A 19,791-nucleotide genomic window follows, 5' to 3' on the forward strand; every position below is an offset into this window, starting at 1 on the left:
TTCTCATTCCTTCCCTCACACACTCCTGTAACTGCAGCGGGAAGAAGGCTTCCCTCTTGGGAAGCACCAATGATCCTTTTTCTTTGCAGACAGGGGATTTCTTGGAAGACAGACAGCTATGTTCCCCCATGCTTCAAAAGCTTGGCTTGGCCTGGTGTGTTGCACTTTTCTCCTGGTAATATTTGACCAGTCCTTTATTGGGGTGATGCTGAAAGAGACCTTGCAGTAATAGATCTCACTGAGATGAATGAATGTGTTCATATTGCAGACCTTAAAAAGACCACACTACATCAGATAAATGCCATGTTGTCAACCTTTTTTTGAAAATTGTGGTCTAGAATAATTTGAAAAATAAAAAAGTGTCGTGGTTTAACCCCAGCCAGCAACTAAGCACCATGCAGCCGCTCACTCACTCCCCCCCCCACCCAGTGGGATGGGGGAGAAAATCAGGAAAAGAAGTAAAACTCGTGGGTTGAGATAAGAATGGTTTAATAGAACAGAAAAGAAGAAACTAATAATGATAATGATAACACTAATAAAATGACAACAGTAGTAATAAAAGGATTGGAATGTACAAATGATGCGCAGGGCAATTGCTCACCACCTGTGGACTTGACACCCAGCCAGTCCCCCAGCTGAGATCCCCCGTCCCCACTCCCCCCAGTTCCTATACTAGATGTGGCGTCCCATGGTATGGAATACCCTGTTGGCCAGTTTGGGTCAGCTGCCCTGGCTGTGTCCTGTGCCAGCTTCTTGTGCCCCTCCAGCTTTCTCGCTGGCTGGGCATGAGAAGCTGAACAATCCTTGACTTTAGTCTAAACACTACTGAGCAACAACTGAAAACATCAGTGTTATCAACATTCTTCACATACTGAACTCAAAACATAGCACCGTACCAGCTACTAGGAAGACAGTTAACTCTATCCCAGCTGAAACCAGGACAAAAAGGAACTGGGAATCCAGTATTATCAGATGAACTCATGATCTGGGATGGTAAGGAACAGCATTTAGGTGTCTGTACATTAACGTCTCCTACCTGAAGCTGCTCCAAAAAGTCACATTTACAGGCAACAAGGTAGTTCTATGTAAGGTTCTGAGGAAGAAAACTGCTCCTTAAGGGAAGATGATAGTAGCATGTAGATAACATGCAGCTAGCTGGGATGGAGATGCCCCGAGTTCGTTTCCCAGGATACCACCATGTGGGGTGGCCAGAGATAGCTCAGGCTAATGCCTCCTGCAGGGATCTGCCCTGTGACTCAGGCTGGAGGCTCCAGATCGATGGCAGAAGGTAGCTGTGGTCACCATGTGTCACAGGGTGAGCGTGCCTGGCTGAGGGTGACAGCACGCAGGCTGTCAGCTCCTCTCCTCTACCTGCCCCATCACATGCTCCCACCCCACATTTCTGCTCAAGGGCAACTCTGACCCATCTATGCACAATGCTGAGTACATGGGCAGTTATTATAAGAGCAGTTAATGCACTGAAGAGTTACTCCTGAGCTTGCTTTGTGGTATCTTCTCTGTGCTGTCACACCTTGTTCAGTGTTTTACTGACACTTGAGGATTTTGGAAAAACTTGCAGTAATTACAGTGTATATTATCATCTGCATTTCTGATATGTAGCTTATCATAAAATGCCTCTTAAACAATATCTTGTTTTTTCTTGAAGTGTTGCTGCAAATGACATCATTTGTGTGTGAACTTCAGTTGGATATGGTAACACCTTGTAAAGTACTTTAACAAGACAGAAATGCTTAAATAAAGTTTGGGTTTGGTTTCAAAGATCTTCCCTTTAGGAGACTGCAGTAAATTCAACCCCCAGATTGACACCCAGTTCTCTGTATAAATTTAGTTTTCCAGGGTTAACATTTCTTCATGGTGCAATTTAATTGCTTTACAAGGAAAGACTACAATAGTGCTATATGTCTATAGTGACTTTCCCTAGCTTTTGGAAAGTATATGGTTTTACAATTAAGCAACAGGGATGCTCTAGTCTGTTACATATTTGGGTTTGTTAAATCCATTAGCAAGCAATAAAATCTCCGGTATTCAATCTTTCTCACTATTTATATCTTATTTTTATCCCACCCTTTCACCCTTGGCTTTGATTTTTCTTTCACTTTTGCCAGTTTATTTACAAGCACTAAATAGAAACAATGCCACTCTTGCTTCACAGCTCAGCAGACAGGTAATGGTGAATCACCGTGCTGGGCCATGCCTATTCAGCCTCTGCTGCCTGTGCAGTTTTTTGTAACTGAGCCTGGCTTTCTCCATCATACCTCTAAAGCCCCTCTGAATGAAGCCTATCTAGTAAGGCCAGGCTCTTAAAATGGATGTGAGTACAGGTTTCCTGTAGTTCTCTGTTTTCAGTGATTTAAGCACAACTGTTTTTCGCAATGTTCTTTAACCCAATATACTCCTGGATTCTCCCACCTGATGTAATCCTGCAAGTGCTGGTCAGGGCCTAGGGGGTCTCAAGTGATTCACTGAAATGTCTGTGTATTTTCAAGCCCCAAACTGAGATTTTGTTTAAAAAAAATTGAAATAATAAAGAAAGAGCTAGAACTGAATAGTTTCTGTGTACACAGTCCAAAAGTATGTGTATGGAAAGTACCAATCATTAAGTAAAAGTCTTCATAATTCCCTCTCTCCAAGTTCTGACTAATCCTGGACGGGATTACACAAACAAGGGGACGTCTCACTTGTAAGGTTTAGTCTTATGAGATCAGGACACGTTTATCCTCACTTGATAGGCGAGAAAGCGAAAGGACCTCACCCTGTTAGTCACTGCGGTGGTTAGAACATTTGCTAGTCGTGGTTGGGAGGGACTGATGCATGAAGCCTGCTCCCTGTGAACGTGTTAGCCACTGGACTGGTTATGGGGAATTGTGTAATGGTAACAGCCTATTGTGTAATGGGTAAACTTGGTCTGCGATGAGTTAGAAACTCCTCTCTAGAATGAAGCAGACCTGTAACAAAATCTTCTTTGCCCTGAGCAATTGCAGGTGACATCCACATTGATAATGAGGAGAAAAAGCTGAGAGAGAAACAGAAGTCTGAATGAGGTCCTAGGGAAGCATTCAGAATTTCTGGGCAGGCTTCAGAATGAAATTTCTGGAGAAAAAAAAGATGCTGGTGTGGATATTTTGGTGAATCTAAAATCTTACAAAGAAAAGGCAGAAAATCACAAGGCAGGTGAAGCCAAAAGCCTATAATTTGTTTTGTGGCAATCTTGAGTCCCGAAGATGCTTGGCATTTGGAAGGAGGTGTAGGAACTGGAGGATCTACCATCACCAGGAGAGAGTTTGGAAGTGTTCACAGAGAGTGCACAGCATGCAGAAGGGGGAGTGATAAAAGTGCCACTAAACTAGAGAAGTTCCTCAGGGGAGCACTGAACACCAGCACAGCAGGTATATTAATCTGGAAACAATTTGCTAGCTCTCAGCTGGGTGGATGGCTGAGGCAAGGACTGAATACAGAGGCAAGAGCTTCTATTCAGCCAAACTATGTAGCCGCATAAAATGTGATGTAGGAGCCTCCTCCTGAGTCTGAAGTAGATACAAAGCTTCTATACAAAGCCGAATACAGATTGAGAAATACTGCTCTGTGTTTAAGTCGGTTATGTTTATCTGCAGGGCAATTTTAGAGGACTGGAATGCTTTTAGTTTAGATGGAGACGGTGTGATGATGGGATCAACATGCTGGGGTTTCAGGAAAGGCTCTAGGCAGCAACAGGTGAAATGGAAACACAAGTTTACAACTAAGGGTTTCCCAGCATATATGGGTAAAAAAGTTGATGAGGATAAAATTTGCAATTTTTGGGAGAAAAATAATCTTTTACTAGACCAAAACTATGTCAGCCACATGAAGAGGGCATGCTCACTGGAAAGACTTTAACCTACTAAAGCCTTTGAACTCATCTTTCAGGTAAGAGGGACGCTCCCAGTAGGGTATGAAGTGGTCTGAGGAATGGGTTTGTCTCTAGATTTCCTTTTCTGTGGAGGTGGGGTTCGTAAAAAGCCTGGTAGGTGTGTTGCTCAGAGCTCGTAGACCAAGTAGCCAAACTATGGTGTCACGGTGACAAATTTGGGCTCCACTGGTTACGGAAATAGAGTAATTTGGCTTAAATTGTTAGCATGGGGTGGGGGTTTCTGAGGTCCAGCCTTGCTCAGAGGGCTGCCCCTGAGAGCTGAGCTGGGTCTTTTAGGCTTTTCCCTGAGCTTGGCTTCACCAGCTGAACTTCTGCTGGCACCACAGTGCTACTGAAGAGAAACATTGCCTCAAACACCCTCCTCTGCGTATTCAGTGGGAGCCACAGCCCGGTCCATGTGGGAAGCAATCTGGCATGTCAACCGCAGACGAGCTGCTTGCCTCCCTCCCACAACACAGGGTGGGTGTGCAGCACGTGCTTGGCTCAATTCCCCTATGGAGCAACCTCAGCCTTTGAGACTGTTACTTTTCAGGTTACAGTAAGTTCAATTAGAGCTACGGTGACTCTTTCACTCCAAGCTGCTGACGAACTGGCAACTGCTATCTTGATGATCTGTTTGTGATTATCCTACTGAGAGTTTAATTTTATTTTATTTTTGCCTGTTGATATTTGCTCTCCCAGGGGCAGGGCATTACATTGCATGCTCTGTATACAACATTATGGTTACTCTTCAAATATGTAAATAGAGACAAGTTATTGCTCTCAAATCTCAAGCTATTAGGACTCGTTTTTAATGCTATATACATTTGCTACACACCCCTCGGTTCTTGAAGCCCCTGTTTCTGTTCTCAAATCTCAATCTTTATTTAAAAGAAATATTAGAGTTGATTAACTGTAAAAAAAAAAAATTGTTTTTGCTGACTAAAGTAATGTCCCTAAACACAGCAGAGAGATTATTTTCAATGATGGACTCAAACACCTTCAAGGGCTGCTTGGTCCTTCTATTTACTATTATCAATGCTGTAATTTTGTTATCAAGACTGGCAGTTTATTCTCACAGAATAAAATATTCTCACTTTATTACAAGGCTGACCTGCCTAACACCTCCCTATTAGTAACAGAAACAAATAAGAGTTGATTGTTCAGCTGCTGTCATTTAAAAAGACTAAATCAACCTGCCACAAAAGAATAATTCCCTCTGGTAACTTTATCCATTTGCCCTTGGTGGTGACACTGTGGATACCACCCTGGTTGAACTATATATTAGTTCCTAGAGAAGCACTTTGAAATATATAGCTCTGCACAATGTTGTAATTGAAAAAAATTGAATAGCCATACATGGTTCAGTAATCTGAAAAGAATGCAGAGGTTCAGTTCTAATTGCTTTGCACAATTTAATACCATTTTGCTGTGCTTTCCAAATGGGTTTATTCTGCTGTTCTACGTATATCTATTATACAGTTTGGCAGCACTGGCTATATACAGGCAGCACTGTTTTTTAAAAGGATGTGTCAGTATTTTTATTTTATGTTCTGACCGCATTTTTAAAGGACTTACCTAGCGAAATTACCCACTCCAGGTGTTTGCTCTTCTAGTGAGAAGGGTGGCTGTTCCTCCAGAGTCCTGAGAAGGGTTCAGTAACCTGTGAGATGAGTTAAGGGCCTGACTTTAAGCTTATCCATTAAAGGAGTCTTTCTTCTATTGTGTCTTGGAATTGAGTGTCTATATTCTCTTTGGATTGGGGGAGCTTTAAAAGCTGCCGTGAAATATGTGCTTTTTAAAATTTACTTTATAACTGCCATTCAGATTGGCTTCTATTTATTTTACATACAATTCTTCTAGGTGTTTCTAGATATTAAACCCTGTATACTGCCTATCTGTAAGAAGCAGCTATTCTGAAATCTAAGGAGGAATAACTCTGAACAGACAGACATCAGAATGGAACTTCAGCTTTAACTTAAAATTGCTTTTTTTTTAAACACTTCACATTATTTTAATGTCACATTTTGCTCTTAGTGCACACCTCACAAATCCTACATATAATATGACCGTGCTTGAGACTACTTTTTTTAAAAAGTTTAAATTTAAATTTAAATATTCTTACAAAATTAATTTGATTTTAAAGAATTAAAAAAAAAAGTTTATCTAAAAAATTGTTAATAGTATTAATACCTATAAATACCACAGAGACTAAATCACCGTGCTTCTTTTCAAAGCAAATTATCTTACTGGTAGTAGGGATGGTAATAGAAGTTAGTTAAGATGTAATTCAGAATATATATATATGTGTGTATTTCAAGCCTTTTCTTCCAACTAAATAGAGGATTCTTTTGGTTGGTGGGGTTTTGCAACTGGTTGTTTTAAGGTTTCTGTGTTGTTTTTATAATGATATGGATGAAAAAGAGTCATACTGGGATTTAAAGCAGGCAACACCAATAGAGTCAAATTGTTAAAAAGCTTAGGAAAAACACTTGCAATATTTTCAAGGTCTGTATAGATGCATATATGCAAAAGGCATGAATATAAATACAATCACACATTTCATGTGTGCCAAAATGTATGCTAGTAAATAATACAGTGCTTTTGGGAGGCTTATTGGAAACACAATCCCAGATGAGAGAAGTGTATGGGAATAAGTATATTGTCAGACTATTGGGATGTGAACTGCACAATGGAACAGAATGAACAGCAGAGAGAAGCAATTTTCTTTTAAAAAGTAAATTTAAAATAAAATGCATCCTCTCCATTTGTGGTGGGAAAACCAAAGACAAATGGAGACCAAGGAAAAGAGAAGATAAATTAATAAATGAAGATACACCAAAGTAAAAACAATTGGTGGTTGAGAGGAAGCTGAGATTGAAACTGCCTTTGGATGTCACTTAGTGGCATTGCACAATGTTCTTTGTTCTAGGGCAAGCAGGCTTTAGAAAGCCTGTAGCAGATATGAGGCTTGTCTAGAGTTTCTAGATGTTGGAGTCTATTTTGTATATATGTCAGTCTCCAGGTAGTTCTAGATGTAAATTCTTGAAGCATCCTAACTTTCAACATATTTGTATACCAATGATACTGTCTATTATTCAAGAATAAGAGTCTTTTATACAAACTAATTTCTGATTACCTCTCAGTACGTTGATTATAGGAAATAATACTGTTTTTAAAGGAGGTATTTCTTAAAATTAAGATAGCCAATAGTAATTTTCTCTCTCTGGCCTATTTTGATTAGCCCTGCAAACAGTTTGGAACTGATTACTCAAATCTGGGCTAAGCAATGGTCAGGTCCAGACTGCTTTCTGTGGAGGTAGGTATAGAGTCCACTGAAAGTTATTTTACTACAGCTGAAAAAAAGAAGCATTGAATTGGGAATCAATAAGAAGATATAGAATGAAAGAGTTAACTTCTACAGTTTCACTGCCACTCTTCTGTTTCAGGGACATTGTTAACAAAGGCTTGATTGTTGTTTTGGCTACAAGTATTAAGTACAAAAGAACTTTATGAAGGTCCCAGACACAGGCTGGCATTTAGACTGACTGTCCTTTTCCAAAGCAGTTTTTCTATTAAATGAGTCCATTATTAAAACATGGTAGCTTTAATTAAATCTCTATAATCTCCCATCAGGAAAATGGCATTAGCCTGCTAGCCAGGAAAATATGGTAAGTCCAAACAGTATCCCTGTTATTAGCGCTTGATTGTCTGTTGGAGTGTTTGATCAAAGGCATGGAGATTTTGATGTTTTACAGTAAGGCTAGCCCAATGTACTCAGGAGTGTGTGTGTGGCAGGGGTTTATAACAATTACAACCCTTTCTAAATAGTGGACCTAAAATCCTAAAGGCTGCACAAAATACTGTTCTTGTACTAGTCTAGCTCCTCCTCATGCGGCGCGGTTGTGTCACTATAGAAATGCTTGAACTAGCATGATTTACTGGCACATGAGAAAACAGGTAAGCGTGTAAGATGCGTTTACCAAACATAGATGTGTCTTCCCCTAAAGGTTGTAGTGCTGGGAACTGTAGGTGTATACACAAATAAAATTCTTTATTTTTCATTTAAGTTTTGGTTAGATTATGCTAAATAACTTGACTTAAAATCACAGTTTTAAATGCTGGTTCAGATGTGAGATCAGAAGCATCTCTAAAGGATTTCACCCGTCTCTCTGGATAAAAGCAGAGAGAAATACAGAACTGGCAATTAACAATCATTGATGTGGTTGTTTAATGAGTGGGTTTGTTTGTGTGTTTCTGTCCAGCTTGGCTTTAAGATTTATGCTTAATTCTTGTCTACTCACCACTTTTGAGTAAGTGACATAGTTACACCAGATTGAGATGGGGAGTGGCACACAGGAGACCTACTTGCATAGTGTCTGAGTACACACTACCATGGAGAAGTACTCAGGTTGTCTGTATCATCAGATGGGCTAATTCTTTCTTCTAGGGAAAGGCAATAAAAGAAAAGATCATGGAGCAGCTTGTGCTGGAAGTCCACTTGTCACTTACTTGTCCATCATCACTACCTTTCCTGCTTCCACTGAAATCATTTGACAGCCGCTGTTGACTTCAGGGGAATGAGCATGAACTCCCATGTGACAAATACAAAAATGATGGTAGTCCTAGACTTCTGAGTTTTATAGGAATGCAATTATCTTAAATATAGGCTTACTACCACCACAAAAAAAAAAAAGGGAGGAGGGATGCAATTACTCAGAGAGCATGTGGCATGCTTTTCATTGATTAGACTGTCCTGTTTGATTAAATTCCTCTGTATTTTTAATTTTCTAGCCCTAATTGCTGCCTTACATCTTTCTTGGGTCCCTTTGTTCTAACTCATCTGCTTTCAGGTCCAGATTTATTTTTTCAATGCATTCAGATTCTTCACAAATGTATCCTGTCATTATGTATTTTATCTGTCTCTGCAGATGGTTATTTGACAGAAAGTTTCCATTGACTCCAGGGAATGGGTCCTGTAAATACCCTTTGTGGTTCTCAGACGGAGTACTTGCAAAATGGAATTGATTAAAAGGTCAAAAAACATTACTGTTGCAATGTCTGAATTGCTCCATCAAAGTGGTAGTGTGACAAATGTGTGCAAATCTTTTCAAGGGACTAGTCTGGATTTTTAAAAATGGTTCTGTCTTTCAGATCAGCTTTCTGATGTTTCCCAAAGAGAGAGACATTTTCAAATTATAGATATGAACTAGTCTCTCCTCTTACACCAGTGTCAATTAGTAGTAACTCTGGAGGTAATGAGGTTCCCGTAGTCTGAATTACAGTATGATTGAGATTCATAGTATTTAATCTATTTTCCAAATTCTGGCTCTAAGTTGTTCAAAATAGCTGTTTTGAAACCAATAGCTTTATTAGTATAACTAGCTAAGGTGAGACTTCTTGCAGAAAGTGCACATAACCAGAGCATATCTGGGTCTTTCAACATCAGAATGACTGACAGGGAGACAGTGAGTATAAGTAATTCCAGACTTGTTTCACGTATAGTACATGACACAGGAGAAGAAGTAGCTATACGTCCTCTCCTGCTCAGAAAGTCATAGAAGGCCAACAAAGTCTCAAAGGTGATGATACTAATTTATAAGAACGTCATGGCCAGGGCTTGGCAAAAGGTTCATTCTCAGCTTATCTTCACAGCAGCCTTTACTGTCTTGTTATCTAGCCATCCTACATCAGGATATAAATTTGCCCCTCACCATTTAAAATACATATCCCACAAATAGTTATAGCCACTGCATCTTAGTTATCTGCATTGAATCCCAATGGAGACAATATAACTGTAGCTTTTATTGCCAGCTAGGTAAGCCCCATATGGTGCCTCCTCCTTGTGATTTTTCTAGCAGCAAAACCTCACTGAGCTGATGTGCACACTCCACAGTAAAACACAAAACTTTGCTCCATGATGAAGGCAAAGCCTCAGTGTGAATAACCTCTGTGTCCCTCCATTCACTTGAGAGTAGAGAGAGATAATTTATGTCCATCTGCAACATCATTAGTGAATTGGGCACTGGAACTAAACTTCAGGGACTCGAATAGGGAATTGTTTTTACCTTTCCTTACGTGCTCTCGTAAAAGTAGAACTTTTGGGATGTAGTAAGTCAGTTTTTCTCACTCTTGGTTTAGCTAGGCAATCACTGGGCAGACAGGCATCAAACTGAGAACTGTCTCCTTGACAGATTGTGCACATATACTTTGCAGAGTTCATATGTGTTTCAGGTGGATTTAGGAATGGACTTTACACAGGAGTTTGAGATTAGTTTCCTTCAAATTCTGGTCACAGATTCACAGCATGGTTGAGATTGGAAGGGACCTGTGGAGGTCACCTGGTCCAAATCCCCTGCTCGAGCAGGGCCACCTAGAGCCAGTTGCCCAGGACCATGTCCAGATGGCTTTTGCATATCTCCAAAGAGGGAGACTCCACAACCTCTCTGGGAACCTATGCCAGTGCTCGGTCACCATCACAGTAAACAAGTGATTCCTGATGTTCAGAGGGAAGCTCCTGCATTTCACTTTGTGCCCATGGCCTCTGGTCCTGTCACTGGGCACCACTGAAAAGAGCCTGGCTCCATCTTCTTTGCATCCTCCCTTCAGGTGTTTATACACATCGATGAGATCCTTGATCCTATCAAACCAATAATTCCAAAGGGAACAGGATTTGTGAGGGAAAATCAGTTTGTCTACGGGTTTGAACAAAGCTGCTTTTGCATGAATTCTGGAAATGGAGTACCTATACCTGTAGGATGTGTTGCTGGTGCCTAGCCTTCACTCCATAATCTGCAGCCATGCGCAGACCTGCCTTTTGATCACAAAGGAGCGCTCCATTGCATGGGCAACAGAGCTGACTGGCACATGCACAGTAAATTTGAGGCACATTTTCACATGCAGGGTGAGGGGAAAGATGGTAACAGAGAGCAGCCACCAAGCACTCAATTAGTTTGTGTGACTAGTAAAGGGTGATGTGTCAGATGAACTGTTGTGGTGGGCAGATGGTGACCCATAAGCCTGGGTTGTAGGATGGTAAGGAATGTCTTATTGAACCAAACAAGTGGCATCATTTCTTGAACAGTGAGAAGTATTCAACATGTGACACTGTTCTCCAGAAATTTTTAGGGGTTATTGGTATTATTGCAGTTTATCTAAATTATTTGGATGAAAAAAAGTGTTTCCAGATAAATATGACTTTGAATAAACTTAAAGCAATATATAGACATTGTAGAAATATGGCAGTTCAGTAGAACAGGAAAACTAAATTGTAAATGGCAGGACAGTCCCAGTTCTGTATTTTGCAGAAATGATAGATGCAGTACAGTCTATTATAGATGGCAAATGTCAAAGATAGAGTATGGTACTACATAATTCTCTCAAGCACTTTTAATTTCTCATTAGAATTGATTCACTATTCTTTCCCAGACCATTATTTCACAGCAACATTTGTGATTTCTCATATAATAATATTGCTTTAAAAAAGCTCCTTTGGATGAGTGTAGACTGTGAAGTAGCACATTGCCAAGTTAGCAAATATATCTTTTCAAAATAAAGTCCTATAACAGGAAAAAATAAACACACAGTACTAAGGAGCAACTGCCAGAGTAGTTCACCAAATTCTGCCACCACTGGAGAGGGAGACGAATCTTCTTTTGTCGTTTTTCCTGGCTAGCAATAGGAGCTGTACACAGAAGCTTCCCTGGGTCTCTTTGGTCTGCTCTTACGCTGCTGTGCACTGGCACTGGGTCTGCTCTTAGCTGGCAGCCTGTACACTTGTGCTAACTCCTAGCTTTGTGCCTGGCTGTTCTTGCAAAAAACCTCAGGCTCTGCCCAATATATGGGCAGTGTGACTGCATATATCTTAAGGTGCAGGTCCTTACCTTCTTTTAACTCCATTTAATGTTCCTGCTCAAATTTACATCTGCTCCTTTGGTCTTACAGCGTGAGAAGCTGAACATGGGAAAGAAAAATATAAGCATGTAAACAGGCAATGCATTGTAATCTAGGTGCTGAAGCATTGCTGTCATCCCTCCAATTCACCTGCTAAAACAGCTCTGGTGGTTCTCAGATATCACATGTGGCTGTGGCGGCTTTGCCAGCAGTGTTGATCTGCCCTCATAATGTTCATGTTCTTCTGTTGTTTTGGCAGGCTACTAATATTTTCCTGAGGAAGGAACTCATACAAGGGAGCAAAAACAATGAATTCAAGAACATCAAGCTACTTAAAAATAAGGTTCACTGCCATCTCCCCCATGATACATTTGCTGGGAGTAAAGCTTCAGCACTAGTGCTATGTACAGCAACTGCAGCGCAGGGCTGTCAGTTCTCATTATTTAGAAACTGAGCAAATGGATTGCATTACTTCTTCAAACAGTCTTCTGAAATCAGGCTGTCGAACAGAGCAAGAGGCACCAGTGCAGCTACAGACTTTCACATGGCTTGAGTTGAAGCAGTCGTCTTTCCTCCACTTTCCCTGCAGCACCCAGAAGTGCAACTGTTGGTGCACTACCAGGGAAGTACTGAATTGCAATGCAAAGTAACCATGCTTTACGAATTTTTAATGAAAACGTAGAACTGTTCAGTTGGTCGAGGACTGAAGTGAAATATTCAGTTACAAATAAGCATTGCAAATACAAATATATAAAGGAGACTATAGCATGCACTGGAAATCATAGCCTTTTGCCGGGATTCCACAATATTGTGGTAGTCTGTGAAAAGTTTGAAATTTGTGAGAGTCCCAGTAGCATCATGAAATCTGTTCAATGGAAATTCCTGTCACTTTGTGGAGCATTTGTAAAAAACTCACCAGACTAAGAGTACCCACACATTGGGAAATTTAATTCTCACGATGCTCTACTACCGTTATGGGCTCTTTTATGTTTCAGTAATGAATTACTACTCTGAAAATAAAGTAGCAGTAGGGTAGAATTCTTTTCAGCTATAAGAGGGCAATGGGTACAGAAATCCATCATTCTGGTTACAGTGTTAACTTATAAATGATGAAAGTATAATGATTTCTTTATATATACTGTTTGCATGACCCAACTTTTGTTAAATGTGTGCTAAACTGTACTGGAATCAGTTCCTGAAATATATTATGCGTGACCCAAAGGCAAGGCTGCTTATAACTGGTTTTTCAGATCTATGGATATTTTGCTTCTGTGGGACTTTTGTGGTCAGTGGCACTTATCTCTACTGTTTGCTTTTGGTCTTTTGCTTAGGGATTGTGCAGAGCCCTAAACATTTAAAAATAAAGTTTAACAGAAAGAATCTATTTGGTAACAGTCACACCCTCTTGCAGTTATAATTTGTGATTAAAAAATGTGAGAAAAACCCTCTGCATATAAAATCCTTTGGTATCACATTGGTGTCAGTGCTGGCTTCATGTTACCAGTACCAGCTTCTTTTCCAGTTTACAGATTAGCAGACATAATTTCTGTTTTCCAGTGGCAGTGGCAAGAGGTGGTGGGTATGAAATATGACCATGTATGTGTTTAGAAAAACTCAGATATTTTTTGTTTAGAAAATGTTCATGTTTTAAGTGAAAAAGAGAAGAAAGCTGAGTTGAGAATAATAGAAATCATTCTTCAGTTCTAGAAGTACAAAGACTACTTTATTAAACCTGGGTAAACCCCCCCCCCTTTTACTTATAGAGTAAAAACTGAGTATACCTTCTCTTTTATTGCTCTGATGATGCATAATGGTACAATTTCTTTCCCTAATGATACACTTTTGTACTTACCTACTCATGTAGGTAGATTTACTCTGGCAGATTGATTATGATGTAGAGTACAGCTTTATATTTATGACTAAAAGCCAGATTTTAGTTGTTCACGTACTACCTTCTCTGAGGTGTCATGTTCAATTAATAAAGCTATGAACAAATTGCTTCAAGCACATATTCCTCCTTCTAGTATTATTTACTTTTATTTTGACAAACAAACTAGGACCAGAGTAGTCTAAAATTCAAGCATGGATTAATTTTCAGCAGGTCAGCTTGTAATAAAAAAAATGTTTAAACTTGTTCGAGAGAGGCATATCAATGAAAGTCAAGGAGATTCAGAAGGCTAGGAAATTAATTTTATTAATCCAATATGGCATATATATATGCTCTTTCACATGAATTTTAGGTTATTCTGTTTCTAAACCCACTAAATACTAATGAGGGAAATAGCAGTGACTTCTGGATCTACTCCTTTTGTATCTTTTCTAATTTACTGCTGTGGGGTAAAACCCTGCAGATATGTAACGCCATTGTAGGCACCAGAGACAACAACTTGAAATGCATAATAAAAATTCTCAGTTTATTAGATTTGTCCTTCTGTGATTAAAAACATATCTTAACAGCAGACATCTGTTGGACAACTTACATGGTTCCTTATTGTCTTGGTATGTGAGAAAATACTGCAGGCTGTATTGCTCAGCCTTGTTAGACCCTAGTACGTTGCGGATGCACAGGAAATTAAGCATATGCTCAGTGGTGGAGTTGTAATAACATGCAAGTTTGGTGTAATCTGTTGAAATGAAAGACTGCCATTCCTTGTGCTGTGCCCTATGGAAAGTAAAAGGAGGGAATGATAGGAGCCTTCTTCCCTTGCTTGATTTCACGTGATATATCTGATTGGCTGTGAATCAAGTTTGACAGAAAAAATAAGTGTGTGATAAGCAGCATGCTATCATCAAAATAATTTTGCATCTGCTCCTGTGAAGACTTGTACTATGGCCATTTCATGAAGAGATCACTGTACTGAGAGCAGTGTTACAGAGCAGAGCACTGCTTTCACTAATTTTCACAAGAGAAGTTAGATTATTTTTTTCCCCTCAGTAACCATACTTCCTTCAGGCTTCCTTAAATGGGATATCTCTTTACTTAGTATAAGTAGTTTTCTTCCTGTGAGCACAAGTAACCTATCTTTTGAAAGGTGACTGCTTTGAAGTCAAAAGAGTGAAATAGCACTGTGGGCTGCCAGCATGCAGCAGACTTTGTGTGTACTTTCAAAGCAAAAAAGACCTTCATTGTTATAACAAGGTGTTTCAGAAATACGCAGGGCCAGCTCTGTGTTTTGCAAGTAAATATGCAATGATGGCCACCAAAAAAGTCACCAGGGACATAATATTTATTTACATACTCATGGTTCATCTGAAATTTGTGTGCTACAAAGGTATCAAAACAGGTAAAAAGCTTTATGAGCTAGATTTTCAAAATGTTGAAGATTCATATGAATAAAAGTATATTCAAATTTACAACAGAGTTCTAAATTTTCATGTTTCGGGACACAAAACAGCCTCTATGGAATTTTAGGAAGGAACTCATCTTGAGCCTAAATATACAATTTCCTGCGGAAGTACTGGGCTGTTTTCCCCAAAATCCGAGTCAAAGATGGACTACGTAAGAGCAGTGGGCTACCATTTTGATATGCTATGGTGATTACCACAGAATTGTCTCTCCATATACTTCCAAGAGGACATAAATATGTCCTGTCCTTGCTGACAACCTGGGAGCTGCAGTAACTACTGAATTCTTTTTACAGTGAATACCATGGTATCAAAGCAGTAAGATTCAGAAATGGGGCTTTGTGCCTTTCCAGTATGTGGACAACAACTGAGGTTAAGCCTCTACAGCTCAGGTCTTGCATCAAGGTAACATGATCTATAACCAGGAAATACAGGGGTGAAGGTGCATGCTGGGCAATTATCAGTCAGCCTCTTCAGGACTGATGAGTATTGCTGCAAAAATGTTCATCAGAGTTAACAAAGTACCAAGTAAGTGGTGGCTTCTCCATTTCTTGACCTTCTCAAGTTGACACTGGGGATGTATGGAATACCTGTTGGTAAATCAGAATGTGATGGTTTCAATACCAGAGCAACTGGGTTAATTCTATGCCCAGTGGTATACCTGTGTTAGAAAGTGTGGAAGTCAAACTGGATGACTTTATGATGTTTTCTTGCTGTTTATGGGTAGGTTTGAGAAAGGCCTAAGAGAATGCTCTCCCCGGTGGTTGTGTCTGGCTCCAAAGAGTTAACTTCAATAGGCATTTCAGCTGGATTCACTCTGTTAGCTGTATCTAGACTGTGTGATAGAGAAATTCCTTGGAGCTAAGCTGTGAGTGTAATATGAATAGTCAACACATGCTATGAGAAATCAGGGATGGCTTTTTCCAATGTTTAACTGGGTACATTGTGTGAATGAAGAGTTTTCTTCCTGGGACAGTGCAAGTGGTATGGCAACATGTGACAGCGGGCTTTAGGACTCGGCAAGGAGTAAATGAAGGGTGAGAAATTCTCCTCTGGGAAGTGATGAAGAAGAGGCTAATATCTAGCAAGTATGGAGAACTCGTACCTGATTTGTAGGCCACAGGCTAGAAGCTCATTTGGGCTATGTTTTACTGAATTGCATGAACTGAAAGGTGCTTATTTTTTATAAGATTTGGAACCTTTCCTTTTCCAAAGTCTTCTAAACAAGTATTTGATAGCTAACCTGCAACTTCTGTAAGTGGTACAAGTATTTTTCCATCCACAATATTTCCTTTTCTTATGTTTTTGTTTAATTTTCCCTGTGTCTGATTAAGCAGGTGAATTACTTTGTGTATAAATAGTATATTTTTCTTAAAAAGAAGGCCTTTGATAGTGCTCAGTTCTGACAAATTTAGTAACTGTATATACTACCTGATGTCAAAACAATTTACCTGTTTTTTTATAGCTACAGCTAAAGCTGTTTTTTATGGCTACTTTAGTCCAAATAAATATTCCTGACTAAGTGGATCAAGATAAAACCACAATCTGTAGTTGCTTCTTTCAACAAATACCCGATTGGGACAGTCATTTGCCCACTCATGGGTTTTCTGGCTCCTTTCTTATTAGACATTATCCAGCAGTTAACAAAAAAGTCTAGAAGAAGCTTATGCTTGCTTTTGGACCTCGGTCAAATCTGACCATATTATGATAAGGAAGATTTAAAGCAGCGGGTATGTACATAAATTGTACATTTTGAAGTAAAGTTGTGGGGACAGATGTAACAGTCAAACAGCATAGAGGTCCTGCTTTCTGATGTAGGCACAGTAAAGATGAAAATCCCAAAATCTCTTCTTTTGATCTAAAGAATTTAGAAGGTATCACATAGGAAACCTTTGGTAAAAGCAGGAATTGTTCCCACTCCTCCAGACTCTGGCTACCATGAAAATGCTTCTTTTGTCTTTACTGGTTGACTAAGTGATTCCAGGGGGGTTGCCCAGGGTAAGGAAGAAGAGTACACTCTGATGCTGAATGTAGTTGTCTCAGTATCTTAATTTTCCTTACAGAACTAGAAAGCTCTACCTCTTTTTTCTGGAAGGGGAACGCCCCCCACTTTTTGGTGTGCCTCCTGACTTTTAATAATACCACAGACTTCTTTGCCTTGCAGTGAACCAGTTCCACAAGGAGATTGCCACATCAGATTATGTGAGTTTGCTTCATTTCCAGGCAGTGCTATTTAATATACATCTGCTATGTAATAGATGCAAAAAACTGAAATGATTTTCAGTTGCATTAGTCTTTATTGGATCTGACCTCTGGTCTAGGAGGTGAAGGGAGAGTGGAAAATGAAAGCTGATTTGGTATTAGCCCACTATTCATATTAGAAAAAGTAAATGCTTTTGTGGTTTTCCTTACAGAGGTGTCTTTATTCATTTGACATGCCTTTAATAACTAATTCTAGTTGTCTGGTTGCCAAGATAGATTTCCTACAGGCAGACTTAAAAGTGATTTTGTCCTCTTTGAATGCATGGCTTCAAATGATCCCAGAACAGCAAACATTAAACTTCCCCCTAGACCTTGAGATTTTCTGAAGCACTGTAATAACATAAAAGGGTAAGAGTATTAGAAAAAAATAAATAAATGAATTAAGCATGCTCCATATAATATGAGCAGGACAATAAAACTCCTTGTTTTTCTGTGCTAGCTAATATCTCCTTTCCAGTGTTGGACATATGCTGTGGATTTCTCACTATTCCCATTTTACGGATTTCGGTATCACCATTCATAGGTGCCTGGGGATGAGAATGTTTTGTGGGTTTCATCTGAAAGCAAGGACCCAACAGACCCCCAAACCTTTCCTTTCACAAATGGCTTTGTCAGTATTTCTTTCTCACATTATCACAGAGCTTCAAATATGTATCTAGTATGTCTATGAGCATATGTAAAGCTGGCATGTGAACTGTGAAGCAGGATGCCTTCCTTGTTATTTAACTGTGCTATGCACATGAAGCAATTACGAGCAATATTAAAACTTGGCTTCATACAAAAACGGTTTGAGTTTGGGTCTGCTTGTTGCTTAGTGTTGTGGTTTAACCCCAGCTGACAACTAAGCACCACACAGCCACTCACTCACTCTCCCCGCATTGGGATAGGGGAGAGAATCAGAAGGGTAAAAGTGAGAAAACCCGTGGGTTGAGATAAAGACAGTTTGACAGGTAAAGCAAAAGCCGTGTGTGCAAGCAAAGCAAAACAAGGAATTAATTTACCACTTCCCATGGGCAGGCAGGTGTTCAGCCATCTCCAGGAAAGCAGGGCTCCATTGTGTGTAGTGGTTACTTGGGAAGACAAACACCATCACACTGAATGTTGTCATCCCCCCCACCCCTTTTCTTTTCCCCCCAGCTTTATACGCTGAGCATGACGTCATATGGTCTGGAATATCCCTTTGGCCAGTTGGGGTCAGCTGTCCCAGCTGTGTCCCCTCCCAACTCCTTGTGCACCCTCAGCCTACTCACTGGCAGAGTGGTTTGAGAAGCAGAAAAGGCCTTGACTGTGTAAGCATGGCTCAGGAACAACTAAAACACCCCTGTGTTATCAACACTGTTTTCAGCACAAATCCAAAACATATTCCCATACCAGCTACTATGAAGAAAATTAACTCTATCCCAGCCAAACCCAGCACATTCTCCACCCCTTATTCCATATCATTGAACAAGAATATTGTAAGAATATTGAGCGTGAGAAAGAATATTGTAATTTCCAGGCATGGACTCACACTGTCAAGGGGTATATCTGCTATGGGGTTGTCCCTATGCATTTTGGGTTAAGTTAAAATTTAAGGTTAAAAAGTTAAGGTTAAAATTTGGAAGCTGGCTCTCTAGTGTACTGATAGCCCAAATCCACCTGTTCTTTGGGTTACTGAAGTCTAATAAGATATTAATTACGGGTAATTACTACAAAGCTTTTTACCTCAGCTAAGTTTTAAATGATCTTGGTTTGGTGATAGAAGCAACCTTTCAGCTGAGAAGGACTCAGACAGACTTCGTTTTTCAGCTGAGAATCTTGGTGTTGCCATAGACGGTTTGTGCTCAGTGACCAGGTCACCTTATTCAGTGCAAGGAGTTTCATCTCTGTCCTGCATTGCATTGAGCAGACAGACCAGTCCCGATCTCTACCTGAAGTTCAGTCATTTAATTGTCACCTTCTGAGAGGTGATTTCATATGATGCCAAACACTCTTCCAGGCCATACCCACCAGATATTTCTCCATTGCTCCTTTGGCAAGCTCTTTAAGCACTGTTGACAAGAACAATATGTTTTGACATAAGAGATCACAGCAACAGCTTGTGCAAAGCCCATGCATTTCCATTTCACTGTAGAAAATACTTTGTGGATAAGCCTTGGGCCCATCTCGTTTAGCTTTTTTAATGGTTACATCACAGTCACAGCTCAATAGCATTATGTGATTGGTTTGAAGACATGGGTCCATAGAAACAACCAAAGAGGACCTATTTCTGGCAGCTGAATGCACCGCTTACATCAGTTCTTGTTATTTCTCCTTCCATACAGTATCTTACATCTCGTACGATGCAATTTAATCTCCTTTCTGTTAATTGGGTGACCTCAAGGGCTTTTCACATGTCATTCTGA

Source organism: Haliaeetus albicilla, chromosome 13 (genome assembly GCF_947461875.1).
Source record: "Haliaeetus albicilla chromosome 13, bHalAlb1.1, whole genome shotgun sequence".
NCBI lineage: Eukaryota > Metazoa > Chordata > Aves > Accipitriformes > Accipitridae > Haliaeetus > Haliaeetus albicilla.